General features: G+C 42.6%; 1 protein-coding gene across 1 annotated transcript in view; it reads right to left on the reverse strand.

Annotated features, from left to right (window-relative positions):
* wwc3 (WWC family member 3) overlaps positions 1-15,921 on the reverse strand; it is a 242,686-nt gene that overhangs the window by 66,126 nt on the left and 160,639 nt on the right. The gene's annotated exons all lie outside the window — the stretch shown is intronic.

The raw sequence follows: 15,921 nt of genomic DNA on the forward strand, positions 1-15,921 counted from the left end.
TTCTGAAATGAGCTGACATAAAGAATCAGCTTAAAAACACATTAAATTTAATTCTTTCAATGCTTGCACGGTCAATACCTCAAAGCAGGTCCAGCATCCTGTAGGGAAGAGTATTTTTGCAATTGAAACTTGTACATGTGTTCATCTGAAAGTATCCTGATTTGCTACAGCAACTTAAATGTATAGGAACACAAGAAGCTACAAAGAGCAGTAGACGCTCGCCAATGTACCACAGGCATATTCTTCCCCACCAGCAATAATATCTACAGGAGTCAATACCTTAAGAAGGCAAGATCCATGAACAAAGATCCCCACCATCCTGTCATGCAATCTTCTCGCAGCTACCATCAAGCAGGAGATAAAGCCTTAAGTCCCATACCAATAGGTTCAAAAGCAGCTACCTCCCTTCAGCCATTCAGTTCTTGAACCAGTCGGCACGACCTTTATCACTACAGTTGAGCAACACTATGACTACTTTGATCATTTTGCTTTAAACTGGACTTTGTTGTTGTTCTAATTATCATCTAATTGTGTTTTTTTATTGTAAAAGTTGTGTTGACTTGTGTTTAATTTATGTTTTTCTCATGAATGTTGCTTATACAATGCTGTGTGCCTGTGAGGCCTCTGCAAGTTTTCCACTGCACCTCCGCAAACATACACTTGTGCATTTGACAACAAACTTGAATTTGAACCAACTAGGATTAACATGGCATCTTTAGTGTAGGTAATCATCTAAGGGCACTTCACAAGTGCAATGTCAAGCCCCAGGCCATGTAAAGACATAGCAAACCTGGCCAAAGGGACAAAGTTTATGGAGGAGAAACAATACAGAGGAGATCTTGGCAGCTGGAGGCACAGTTGGCAATGTAGCAATGATCACAGATGCTTGAGAGGCAAGAACACAGAGATTCACCTAACCCACTCGGCATATTAGCAGGTGATCTCACAGGAAAGGCCAAGTATGTGCAGTCATATGCATGTTGCCCCTTGGGTTGGATCTGTGGTACAATATCTAACCCTATGGGCCTCACATAACAACGACACAGGTCCAACAGGCCAAAATGGACTCCTTCACAAGCAATTATGGAACAGAAAGCTTCGGCCCATGATGTTCCATCAATGAGACAAGGAGAGGCAAGTTGGAGAAAAAATCCGGATGAAAAATTCTTTTAAGTAGCAGCAACAACTTGTGAGGAAATACAAAGAAATTGTCAATGCAAGGTCCCGCATGGGAGGTTAGTTAGGAAAATTCAGTCGCTAGGTATACATGGAGAGGTGGTAAATTGGATTAGACATTGGCTCGATGGAAGAAGCCAGAGAGTGGTGGTAGAGAATTGCTTCTCTGAGTGGAGGCCTGTGACTAGTGGTGTGCCACAGGGATCAGTGCTGGGTCTATTGTTATTTGTCATCTATATCAATGATCTGGATGATAATGTGGTAAATTGGATCAGCAAGTTTGCTGATGATACAAAGATTGGAGGTGTAGTAGACAGGGAGGAAGGTTTTCAGAGCCTGCAGAGGGACTTGGACCAGCTGGAAAAATGGGCTAAAAAATGGCAGATGGAGTCTAATACTGACAAGTGTGAGGTATTGCACGTTGGAAGGACAAACCAACGTAGAACATACCGGGTTAATGGTAAGGCACTGAGGAGTGCAGTGGAACAGAGGGATCTGGGAATACAGATACAAAATTCCCTAAAAGTGGCATCACGGGTAGATAGGGTCATAAAGAGAGCTTTTGGTACATTGGCCTTTATTAATCAAAGTATTGAGTATAAGATCTGGAATGTTATGATGAGGTTGTATAAGGCATTGGTGAGGCCGAATCTGGAGTATTGTGTTCAGTTTTGGTCACCAAATTACAGGAAGGATATAAATAAGGTTGAAAGAGTGCAGAGAAGGTTTACAAGGATGTTGCCGGGACTTGAGAAACTCAGTTACAGAGAAAGGTTGAACAGGTTGGGACTTTATTCCCTGGAGCATAGAAGAATGAGGGGAGATTTGATAGAGTTATATAAAATTATGATGGGTATAGATAGAGTAAATGCAAGCAGGCTTTTTCCACTGAGGCAAGGGGAGAAAAAAACCAGAGGACATGGGTTTAGGGTGAGGGGGGAAAAGTTTAAAGGGAACATTAGGGGAGGCTTCTTCACACAGAGAGTGGTGGGAGTATGGAATGAGCTGCCAGACGAGGTGGTAAATGCGGGTTCTTTTTTAACATTTAAGAGTAAATTGGACAGATACATGGATGGGAGGTGTATGGAGGGATATGGTCCGTGTGCAGGTCAGTGGGACTAGGCAGAAAATGGTTCGGCACAGCCAAGAAGGGCCAAAAGGCCTGTTTCTGTGCTGTAGTTTCTATGGTTTCCATGGTAAATATTCCAGCGGACTTCACAATGAAAGCTGACACCAACCCACAGCACAGATATTAAAAGAAAATAAAAAACAAACTATAGACACTGGAAATCGGAAATAAAAACAAAGTGCTGGAAACAGCCAGCAGGTCAGGAAGCAGCTGTAGAGAAAGACACAAAGCTAGTTGCAGGCTCCGGACCTTTCATCAGAACTGGGAAAGATTTTTTTTTTTTAAAAGTGTGTGGGGGCGGGGTGATAGCTAAGACAAGGGTTATCTGGCATGATGAGCCCAGGTCAAATGAGTTACTGTGACAGAAGATGTTGACACTGTAAAGTAAAAGCTTGCCTGAAGGGTGGAAGAATCCATTTAAGATGTGTTTCAAGCACACATTGTGAAGTTTTACAGTCATACAAAATGGAAAAAGGCCATTCTTGCTGATCACCATGCCCATGCTGATCTGCATGGGCTGATTTACACCAATTCTACACAATCCCATTTTTGTTGTTCTCCTGAAAACTACCCCAAGGTTCGACCATCCACCCAGAGGCAATTTACGTTGCCCAATGAACCCGCCAGCCCACACATCTTTGGGAGATGGGAGGAAACCGGAAGTTCCAGGGGAAATCCACTTGGTGCAAGCTCCACACAGGTGTACCAGAGGTTGGGAGTGAACCCGGTTTGATGAGGCATCAGTCCTTTTACCTGTCAGTATGCCATTCTTCCAGTTTGCTGAATTATCGGAAGCCTGGGGTAGACTATAGTTCTTTAAATCGTAGCTTTTTACACCAATCTCTACTAATCTTAGTTGAGAAGCATACTATGGGCGGACTCCACAAGATCTTAGAGTTTAAGAAAATCAGATTTTTATCTAAAGGCAAAATAATACATGCATGAGCAGCTGCTGAGGAATGTGCTTTGGCATTTTAACTTCTGTGTACTCATACAAGGAGTGATTGATAAGTTTGAGGCCTAAGGTAGAAGGAGTCAATTTTAGAAAACCTAGCACATTTATTTTTCAACATAGTCCCCTCCTACATTTACACACTTAGTCTAGCGGTTGTGGAGCATGTGAGTCTTGGACCTCCAGAAAGTGTCCACAGCAGGGGTGATTGATACGTTCATGGCCTACGGTAGAAGGAGATGAGTTATACAGCTCCTGTTACATGCACGTGCAGTTCAACTCTTTGAGTGATTCTGCAGAAAGTTTGAAGTTAATAACTCATTTCCTTCTACCTTAGGCCATGAAATTATCAATCACCCCTGCTGTGGACCACTTTCTGGAGGTCCAAGACACCGATTTCTACAAAGAAGGGATCCGTATGCTCCACGACTGCTGGACTAAATGTGTAAATGTAGGAGGGGACTATGTTGCAAAATAAATGTGCTAGGTTTTCTAAAATTGACTCCTCCTACCTTAGGCCGCAAACTTATCAATCACCCCTCGTATTTCTATCTTCACGCACTAATGGATCTTGCTGGAGAATAACAAGGCTTCCACCAGACAATTGACACTGCAGATTCCAGGGAATATCTCAGTATTTGTAGGGAGTCCCAGAGTGAACTCTGTTGCAGAAGGAGCAAAACATGGGAAATTTGGAGAGAACTGATGAAAAGGAATCAGCAGCTGACTCCGTTCAGAATTCATAGGATTTTGAATTTCCAGGTGCTTCATCCCAGAGCATAAAGCAACAGATACAAAATATGACAACAGTGAATTAAGGCTTGCAGTTTTACTTGTCCATTGAGGGAAGCATTACTATCAGCACCATTCCCTGCTGATTCACCAAGGATTACCAACTTCAGTTGATCTCAGCTTCAAATTGATTCTCAAAATTATGAGGGAGGAACCACACATAGTGAGTCAGCTGGCCACTGTCAGAAACAATTTTGCACCCCTTCCCCTTCCCCACACAAGAAACGGTACTTACCCCACTTGGCGCTGTAGAAAGGAAAGGGGAACTCTCCATAATGCCATTGACCTAATGTTTATAACCACAGACATAATGCCTTTGTTTCTCACTGCCTTTGTTCTCCATGAACTCGGGTTAGCTTCTAACAATGAGGTTCTCAGAGGACAGGCAACCTATTCTATTTAATGATACATTATAACTGTGGATGGTACCTTTCCTGTTGGGCCAACCTGCCAGAGGCTGTTTTTCAGATCAGTTTGATCGACATAAAGAATTCTTTTTAATGCAGAAGAATTTTTTTAACATTTAGACAGTTAAAAATAAAACCTTTGTTAGCCTGTTCAAAATGTAATTGCATTCCCTTTGATCTCTTGAAGATCAGAAGAAATATCAGAAAGTTGAAAGAAAAAACATTAAGTTTGGCATCTGCAGCTGGTCTCACAAGTCTCAGAGAACTATGCACTGCTACTGCTAGGTTTTTCTGTTCCACAATACACCCAGGGCCCTGTCACTTACAGTGCAAGTCCTGCCTCATCTGAGTTAATTCCATCTGCCAACCCTTTGCCCAGTCTTCAAGATGATCTATATCCAGTTGTAAACTTAACCTTCCTTCACTGTCTACCATGCCATTAATTTTGGTGTCATCCACAAATTTATTAATCAAGCTACTTGCACACATACGGCTGGCAACAGGGCTTCAGTCTGACCTATGCCCCAACCTCTGCCTCCTACAACCAAGATAATTTCGTATCTAACTGGCCAGTTCATGCTGGATCCCATGTGATCTCATCTTTCAGACCAGTCTACCTAGTCAAAATTAAAGTCCAATAACATTTATTGCCCTGGCCTCGTCAATCCTCTTGGTCATCTTAGAAAAACTTTAATTAATTAATAATTTTGATAAATTTGACACCATTTGCCACATATGGCCATGATGTCCAATCCTGATCTAACTGCTGGTAGGTCCTGATCTTCAGAATTTCCCACCACTGATGTTAGGCTCACCAGCCTGTAGTTCGCGCACTTGTCCTTGCAGTTCCTCTTAAATAAAAGCATATTAGCCACCCTCCAGTCTTCTGGTACAACACCTGTTAATTTCATTAATTCTGTGGTGTTTCTTTGTATTTACTGTGAATGCCCACAAGAAAACAAATCGCAGGGTTGTAAATGGTGACATATACTGTATGTACTTTGATAATAAGTTTACTTTGAACTTTATTCTGCACATCCTTGGGAGGTAGAAGGAAATGAGATCACACAGGGGTATCCCATAGAATCAATGTGCAAACTCCACACCGCCATCAGATCCAGAGTTCTCTGCCAGGGCCCCAGCAATTTCTTCCGTTCCTGCCCACAACTACCTAGGGTACACCAGGGATTTATCCACCTTCATGTGCCCCTCAAGACTGTCAATACTACTATCTTCAATCTATTAAAATGTTTCAGGACATCACTGTTCTCTGCCTCCGAATTCCCCAACTTCCATGAGCTTCTCCACAATCAGCCAGTCACTGCACTGGGCATGAGCAGTTCAAGGCAGCAGCTCATCATACTTGCTCAAGGGCAATTCAGGATGGACAAGTATTGATCACTTTTTTAAAAAATATATATAACCAACATTAGGTTGCCTTTGTTCTGCAACATCCAAGTTATTATTCATCCCTCTCATACCACTTTCAAGTAAAATATATCTGCTGTAGTTTATTTAGTTATTGAGACACACTGTGGAATAGGCCCTTCTAGCCCTTCGAACTCAGCTGCCCAGCAACTCCCAATTCAACCCTAGCCTAAACACAGGACAACTTACTATTAACTCACAAGTCTTTGGACTGTAGGAGGAAACCGGAATACCCGTAGGAAACCCATGCGGGCATGGGGAGAATGTACAAACTCCTTACAGGCAGTGGTGGGAATTGAACCTGGATTGCCTGTAAAGTGTTGTGTTAACCACTACCCTAGCGTGCTATTCAAGACAGTGTTTCTTCACATGCAGCAAGGTACCCACACAATATCACAAAACACCAAAAGGGTACACAATCTGATCCAAATCAGCATTAAATCTTGAAAAATTCTAAAAATGTAGGAGGAGCATTTAGGACAAAGAGTCGCACAGAACAGAAAAAGGCCTTTCTGCCCCTCAGCACCATAAGCCACCTGCCTACACTAATCTTATACCATCCACTTTTATTCTCCCCACATTCTCAAGTCACTTATATTGTCATTTCGACCATAACTGATGGTACAGTACACAGCAAAAACGAGACTTTTTCAGGACCATGGTGCTACATGAACAATACAAAAACTACACTGAACTACGTAAAAGAGCAACACAAAACTACACTAGACTACAGACCTACCCAGGACTGCATAAAGTGCACAAAACAGTTCACGCATTACAATAAACAATAAACAAGACAATAGGCACAGTAGAGGGCAGTAGGTTGGTGTCAGTCCAGGCTCCGAGTATTGAAGAGTCTGATGTCTTGGGGGAAGAAACTGTTACAGAGTCTGGTCGTGAGAGCCCGAATACTTCGGTGCCTTTTGCCAGATGGCAGGAGGGAGAAGAGTTTGTATGAGGGGTGTGTGGGGTCCTTCATAATGCTGTTTGCTTTACAGATGTAGTGTGTGGTGTAAATGTCTGTAATGGTGAGAAGAGAGACCCCAATGACCTTCTCAGCTGACTTCACTATCCGCTGCAGGGTCTTGCGATCCGAGATGGTGCAATTTCTGAACCAGGCAGTGATGCAGCTGCTCAGGATGCTCTCAATACAACCTCTGTAGAATGTGATGAGGATGAGGAGTGGAAGATGGACTTTTCTCAGCCTTCGCAGAAAGTAGAAACGCTGCTGGGCTTTCTTTGCTATGGAGCCGGTGTTGAGGAACCAGGTGAGAGTCTCCGCCAGGTGAACACCAAGAAATTTGGTGCTCTTAACGATTTCTACGGAGGAGTCATCGATGTTCAGCGGAGAGTGGTCGCTCCGTGTCCTCCCGAAGTCAACAACCATCTCTTTTGTTTTGTTCACATTCAGAGACAGGTTGTTGGCTCTGAACCAGTCCATTAGCCGCTGTACCTCCTCTCTGTATGCTGACTCATCGTTCTTGCTGATGAGACCCACCATGGTCGAGTCATCAGCGAACTTGATGATGTGGTTCGAGCTGTATTTTGCAGCACAGTCGTGGGTCAGCAGAGTGAACAGCAGTGGACTGAGCACACAGCCCTGGGGGGGCCTGTGCTCAATGTGATGGTGTTGGAGATGCTGCTTCTAATCCAGACTAACTGAGGTCTCCCAGTCAGGAAGTCTAGGATCCAGCTGCAGAGGGAGGTGTTCAGGCCCAGTAGGCTCAGCTTTCCAATCAGTTTCTGAGGAATGATTGTGTTGAATCTGAACTGAAGTCTATGAACAGCATTCGAACATACATGTCTTTTTTGTCCAGGTTGGTTAGGGCCAGGCAGAAACCTGTCAATTTCCTCCAGATTCTACCCGCCTCTAACGCAGCAGGGGCAAGAGACAATGGCCATCTGCATGTCCTTTCTTTATTAATCTTTTTATTGGTTTAAAAGGAGCATAAATATAATCAAGAGGAGAATTATCTCAAATATATATATATCAGTAACAATACAAACCAAGATTAAGATAGACATTGTCAAAATCATATTGTTAAACTAGTATAAAATCATAATTTAAAAAACTGAAAATAGCAATTGTCCTCTCATCAGTTTATGGAAAAAAAAGAAAAAACATTAAGTTTTAAATGAAGAGAAAAAAAAACCCACTATACTATATATAAAAAAACAAAAAACAAAAAAAAGGGACTGGGCAGTCCATTTTGAGGATAGGACCAAAAAAAAGAAAGAAAGACTTTCTGAGCAAATCTAAAACTTCGAAAAGAAAAGATAGAAAGAGTAATAAATCAAATTAAATGAAAATATTGGATAAAAGGTCACCAGATTTGCTCAAATTTAAAGGATGTATCAAATGTCCGACTTATTTTCTCTAAACTTAAACAGGACATAATGGAGGAGAGCCAATAAAAGACCGTAGGTGGATTAGAATCCTTCCACTTCAATACAATGGCTCTCCTAGCCAGTAAGGTCGAAAAGGCTATCATACATTGAGCAGAAACAGGAATATTTCCTGCGTCCGAAGGGATAATCCCAAAAATTGCTGTAAGCAAATTAGGTTGTAGATCCAGATCCAAAACTTTTAATAGTGTTTTAAAAACATCTCTCCAAAAGTTATCTAGCTTTATACAAGACCAATACATATGAGTTAAAGTGGCCAGCTCAGTATTACATCTGTCACAAATAGGATTGATAATGGAGAAAATACGCGCTAGTTTATCCTTTGACATATGGGCCCGATGCACTACATTGAACTATATCAAGAAATGATGGGCACAAATAGATGAGTTGTTAACCAAATGAAAAATTTTACTCCATTGATTATCTGAAAATGACTCTTGAAATTCCGATTCCCAAGCGCGTTTAATTTTATCATTAGATATCATTCGTGAGTTCAATAACTGATTATAGATTATAGTTATCAACCCTTTTTGAGATGGTTTAAACTGAAGGAGAGCGCCTGTCATATTAGGTGGATAAGCAGAAGGGTAATTTGGCAACAAAACACGTAAAAAAATACTTAATTTGTAAATATCTAAAACAGTGTACACTAGATAAATCATATTTATCCACTAATTGAGAAAAAAACATTAAACAGTCCCCTACAAACAAATTTGAAAAAGTTATTATTCCCTTGGCTTTCCAAATTAAAAAGGCCTTATCCAAAATTGATGGTTTAAAAAATAATTGAGATGGATATTACTAGAAAGAATAAAATTATTTAACTCAAAAAATCTACGAAACTGAAACCATATTCTTAATGTATGTTTAATAATGGGATTAAAACCTTGTCTACTAATTTTAGAAAACAAAAAGGGAAGAGGAGCTCCCAGGAGAATCCCATAGGGTCACCATGCAAATTCCACACAGGCAGCAGGACCAGAGGTCAAAATTGAATCCAGATTGCTGTGAAGAGGAGGATTCCAGGAATGAAAGGGTTATCTTATGAGGAACATTTGAGGGCTCTGGGTCTCTACTCGCTGGAATTCAGAAAGATCTGGGGTGGGGGGGATCTCATTGAAACCTTTCGAATGTTGAAAGGCCTAGACAGAGTAGATATAGAAAGGATATTTCCCATGGTGGGAGAGTCTAGGACAAGAGGGCCCAGCCTCAGGATAGAGGCGTGTCCATTCAAAACAGAGATGCTGAAAAATTTCTTTAGCCAGAGAGTGGTGAATTTGTGGAATTTGTTACCACAGGGAGCTGTGGAGGCCAGGTCATTGGGTGTACTTAAGGCAGAGATTGATAGGTTCTAGATTGGACACGGCATCAAAGGTTACAGGGAGAAAGCCGGGGAGTGGGGCAGAGGAGGGGAAAAAAGGATCAGCCATGATGGAATGGCAGAGCAGACTCGATGGACCAAATGGCCTAATTCTGCTCCTATGACTTTTGGCTTAAGAGGCAGCTCTACCAGCTGTGCCACAGTACTGCCCAATGAGCTCTACCAGCTGTGCCACAGTACCGCCCAATGAGCTCTACCAGCTGTGCCACAGTACTGCCCAATGGGTGACATCTACTCTACTGAGGCAGGATCAGAGGTTTCTGGCGATAATGCAGACTCCTGGGAGAAAGAAAAAAATACTCTTATTTTTAACAGAGTTCCAATTCCAGCAGCATAGGTTATAGTTCTCCTGAATACAAATCTTCAAGCAATAAAGGTCGACATTCCATTTGCCTTCTTGCATCTGCAAACCAAACATTTGCAATTCATGCAGAAGCACTGCCAAATCCCTCTGCCCAAGAGCATGCTGCAATCTTTCACCATTCAAATAATAGCCTGATTTTCTATTCTACCTTCTAAAATGAATGACCTCACATTCACTTATCTATATCTCTCTGCAGTCTTTCTGCATCCTCTGCACGATTTGATTTTCCATTGAAATTAGTGTCATCAGCAAACTTAGAGACACTAGACACTACTGAGATACACAACACCCAGTCCCCTCTTCCAAATTGTCAATTTACACAATGGCCACTTTATTAGGTACACCTGCTCAATAATGCAAATATCTAAACAGCTAATCATGTGGCAGAAATGCAATACATAAAAGCATGCAGACATGGTCAAGAGGTTCAGTTGTTTTTCAGACCAAACATCAGAATGGGGAAGAAATCAGATCTAAGTGAATTTGACCATGCAATGTTTGTTGGTGCCAGATAGGGTAGATTATCTCAGAAACTCCTGAATTCCTGGGATTCTCATGCACAACAGTGTCCAGAGTTTACAGAAAATGGTGCAAAAAGCAATAAAAAACATCCAGTGTCTGGCAATTCTCTGGGCAAAAATGAATGTCTTGTTAATGAGAGATCAGAGAAGAATGGCCAGACTGGCTCAAGCTTACAGGAGAGCAACAGTAACTTGTAATATGTTGAACCTTGAAGTGGATGGGCTACAGCAGCAGAAGACCTCACCCAGTTCCTGTACCTAATAAAGTGGCCACTGAATACATATTCGTGAACAATTGTGGGGCCAGCACCATCCTCTACAGTACTCTGCTCACCAGATTGCCAATCTAGAAACACCCAACTCTCTGCCCCCAATGGCTAAACAATACCCTATCCCCCAACTAAGGATAAGCGTTTTATGCAGCACCTTATTGAACGTCTTCAGGAAATCCAAGTATATAACATCCACCTGCTCCCTTATACCAAATAAACTCACTATATCCTCAAAGAACTTCTGTAACTTTGTCCAACAGGACCTGTCCATCATGAATCCATCTCATATCAGCCTGATGAAACCACTTCTATCTGGATGGCTCATTATTTTGCTTTAACTGTAGCTTCAAGCATTTGCCCAACTACAGATGTTAAGCTAAATGGCCTATAGTTATTTGCCTTTTGCCTACATCCTTTCATTTTAAACAGTGGCATGACATTTCCAATCTGCTAGAACCAGTTCAGGGTCCACAGAATTTTGATAAATCATCAGAAACACCTCCACAATAATGCCTGCCATTTCTGTCAGTGCCCTGGGATGCATCCCATCAGTTCCAGGCGACAGTTCCACCTTTAGGCCCGCTAGTTTTCTCAGCATTACTACTTCAATGATAACGATCATATCAAGATCCTCACCTTCCATAGCATCATCTCTTTGGCCTGTTAGACATGTCCTCCACCATGAAGATTGTGCAAAATAGTTATTCAAAGTCTCAACCAATTCCATGCAACCCAATACTAATTTCCCCTTCTTAAACTTCCAAGGCCCTACGTTCACTTTAGGCACTCTTTCTCTGTTTTATATGTGGAAGAGATTTTACAATTTTCTTTTAATATTTTGTGCTAATTTACTTCCATAATCTATCTTCCATTTTCTTATTGCTTGCTTAGTTGTGTGCTTGCTTTTTATAGCTTTCCCAATATTCCAGTTTCCCATTACTCTTGGTGACCTTTGCATGCATGAACCTTCCTTTATGTCCCTAGTTATCCAAGGCTGGCTTTCCCCACCATCACTGTCCTTGCTTCTGATTGGAATATACTTTAGTTGAGCACTGTGAAAAGGCTCTTGGAAAGTCCTCCACTGTTCCTCAACTGTCCCATTACATATCCCAGTGGTCCCCAACCACTGGGCCGCGGACTGGTACCGGGCTGCACAGCATGTGCTACCAGGCTACGAGGAAACGATACGATTTAGCGATAGAAGTCAGCTGCACCTTTCCTCATTCCCTGTCACGCCCACTGTTGAGCTTGAACACACGCGAGGTCATTACCCGCGTGTCATCCATATCAGCACAGGAAGGAGATCAAATCCTCGAGCTTGCAAATGACGGCGGGCTGAAAAGTATGTTTGACATAACATCTCTGCTGGCATTCTGGATCAAAGTCAAGGCTAAATATCCTGAGATAGCCACGAAAGCACTGAAAACGTTGCTTCCATTTCCAACATATCGCTGTGAAGCGGAGCTTTCTGCAATGAATGCAATGAAAACTAAATTGCGGAATAGACTGGACATAAGGAACCCCCTTCAAGTATCGCTGTCTCCTATCACCCCTCGATAGGACTGTCTTGTTGCAGGGAAACAAACCCAGGGCTCCCACTGATTCAGCGATATTGGTGTGTTGCAATGATTTTATATGTTCATACAGGGAAAATATGCACTGTGTGTTTAATATCCAAACGTTACTTAAAATGTTATGATGCTATTGACTTATAAGTGACTTATATGACCATATAACAATTACAGCACAGAAACAAATACCCTTCTAGTCCATGCCGAACGCTACTCTCACCTAGTCCCACCGACCTGCACTCAGCCCACAACCCTCCATTCCTTTCCTGTTCATATACCTATCCAATTTTTCATTAAATGATAATATCGAACCTGCCTCTACCACTTCTACTGGAAGTTCATTCAACACTTACTTCAAGCTCCCCTGTCCTCCCCTGATAATTGACTTATCACTATATTCATGCAAGGAAAATATGCGCTGTGTGTTTAATATTAAATTCATTAGATAATCCCTTTTGGAAATGAAATTGAGTGTATTAGCCACTTATCACCTATATTCCGGTCGTGATTAACACCTCACCCCCGAACAGAGTCGCCAAAAACGATTTGTAGGGAAAAAAAAAATCAGCAGGTACATGCATGCGCACACAGGTACCCGCGCAAGGCTTCATGGTCATTGTAGTTTTTCCTCGGGGTAAACACAACGAATTTGACTGCTACTCTTGTCCGTTGGCAACCCTACCCCCACCCCTCCCTGGTCAGCTGGTCCGCAAGAATATTCTCAATATTAAACCGGTTCGCAATGCAACAAAGGTTGGGGACCCCTGATATAGCCTGCAAGTAATAGAGGGCAAGCATTTAATATAGGAGGGAGAAAGTTTAAAGAAAATGTGTGGGGCAATTTTTTTTTAAATGTAGAGGGGTCGGTGCCTGAAACAGGCTGCCAGGGGTAGATATGGTGGTGGTGTTGAGTCTTTTAATAGTTATATGAATATTCAGGAAATGGGCAGATATGGATCACATACAGAAGAAGCTTAGTTTAACTTGGTATCATGTTTGGCATGGACATCTTGGGCAAAAAGTCTTTTCCTGTGGTCTACTGCTATGTTCTATGCTTTGTGTGAATGGCAATACTGATTGTAATAATAAATGAGGGAATTGAAATAAATCATCTTCTGGCCTCAAGGGGAATCAGTGAAATCTGGTCAAAATCCATGTAGTATGACTGTGCACAAATCCCCAGAACCACCAGCCAGCATCACCACTTAGTTCAAGGACCTGGGGAGGGGAAGTACAGTAGCCCATGTAAATGGGAGTCACTAGTGTTCAGGCCTGGTGCTGATTACTCAGCTGGATGCTGCAGGCTTGTGTTAGGCCATTCAATGATTTACCAGCACCGGACTCTCCATTGCCAAACATGGAACATTCAGCAGTCCAATTCAAGCTGGCATTGGATCTGCAAAATGGAGGCATGGGGGAGAGGAAACATGCCAAAATGGCACGTACTCTCGCTGCAGCGTGTGAACATGCCGCACACATCACCGGAAACAAATTGCCGTCTGGATAAAATCACAAGACCAAACACCAACTTTTGTTTGCACACTGCCTTTACCCTTGGAAAATGTCCCAAAACAAACTGAAAGGAGTGTCATCAGCCATTTAACACCAAGCCACATGAGGACACAGGTTCCAGGGAGCACCACGAAGGAGGAAGGGGTGGAGAAGTAGAGACGCGTAAAGAGGAAATTCCACGGTTTAGGGCCCAGCCAGCTGAGAGCACAGCTGCCGGTCGGTGGTGAATCAAAGGAGGGCAGGAATGAGCACGAAACCGGACGTGGAGGCATGTACAGATGACCAGGGACTGCTGAGTGCAAGAGGTTGTGGAACTGATATAACTGTGGAATATTAAGTGAAGCCTTGCCAGGGAGGTCCAGAAGCAACTCCCAGCTTCCCCGAGTAACAGGATATTCAGGATAGTGGGATCTGTATTGGGTTTTCAGTAGCATCAATGAGGTCTCAGTGTGTTAAGCAAACTGTACTAGGAAATGGAAAATGTTATTTTACTTCACATCTTGCGGAGAGTTCGCACCAGCCCTCATAACCATCCTCCCTGAAAAGATATGCAGCATATCCTGAAAGAATGGAAAGTTCTGTTACGGCTGCTACGTTTTGCATCATCGGCTGCTGGCAATATTCCCTTACTTAACCACAGTCTGTTTCCTGCAAAGCTTTTCATCAACAGCAGGTACTGTTAGAGCAGCCAGCTTTTCACTCAACCCTACCCAGGGCCCAAATACAATCCAGCCTTTGTTCTAACATACTTTTGAAAGTTTGTCATCGAAAGATCACCCGACCTTCTTTCGATTCCCTCCCCCTCTTCTGTGTATTTCTGTTGTCCCTTGCCTCATGCATTATATATTTAATCCAGGTTTGTTGAGATGCCAACTAACAAAAGCATTCTGTCTGAGAAGTATGTCAGGACTTTCAGGACTGAATAACTGCAGTGGAAGGGGGAGGGAGGGGCCCAAATTCAATACTGCCAATTCTGTTGAGCCTAGTAACTGGACAAATAAAAATCTCCTTCAAAATAAAATGTCAAAAAGGAAGGTATCTGCATGGCTAAACAGAAAGGGTGAGGTGAGAGGGAGCAGGGGCAGCTGTAACATGCAGACAAAGCTGGCGTGGGCAGTCAGGGGCAGAATGGTTTTGAATTGCGGTTACAACTGCGTTCCTGCAAGTCCTGGAAACCAGCAAAGCGGATCACAGTTCATTTTAATCCTCGTGTTTAGTGGTCAAGTTATCACCGTGGCCAACTTCACAATAATATGCCCCATAGGGGGAGGATGGAGTATCAGACTGGGTAAGGGAACAGCTCAATCTCTTAGAGTATATCTGAAACACAAGTAAGCCATGTAATTGTTTCTTACAGCTCTCTGCCTAGTATTTCCAGTTTCAAGATTGCTTAATGTCTTTTCCAGTACCCAAGGGTGAAGGAGAACAAAATAATTGTTACTCCAGATCCAAAGCAGCACAAAAAAAACCCACAATAATAAAAACACAATAAAATAAATACACAAGATGGCTCAGTTACATTGATTGATAAAATGATACCAGGTAGTCTGTACATAAGGTGAGTGTGTCAGGAAATGATAAAGTCATTGCACTGGGGGATGTGGAGGGGTGGGTTAGTGGGTGGAGGTGTTGACCAATCTTGGGGAAAGTAACTTTTTTTGAGTCTGGTGATCCTGATGTGGATGCTACTAAACCTTCCCGCTGATGGGAGTTGGATAAACAGTCCATGAGCAAGGTGGGTGGGATCCTTCCCGATGTTACTGGCCTTTCATAGCAGCTTTCTGTATCTATGTCCTTAACGGCAGGCAGGCTGATGCTGGTGACACGTTGGGCAGTTTTGACTACCTATTGTAAAGCCTTCCTGTCCACCACATTGCAGTCTCTGTGCCATGCAATGTAGAAGGACACGGGTATAGGCATGCATAGCCCAGCACTCGTCAGCCTCCTCTGAAAATAGAGGCATTGGTGAGCTTTCTTGATTGTGTAGGATGTGTTCTGGGACCACAAAAA

Source organism: Mobula hypostoma, chromosome 6 (assembly GCF_963921235.1).
Source record: "Mobula hypostoma chromosome 6, sMobHyp1.1, whole genome shotgun sequence".
Taxonomy (NCBI): Eukaryota; Metazoa; Chordata; class Chondrichthyes; order Myliobatiformes; family Myliobatidae; genus Mobula; species Mobula hypostoma.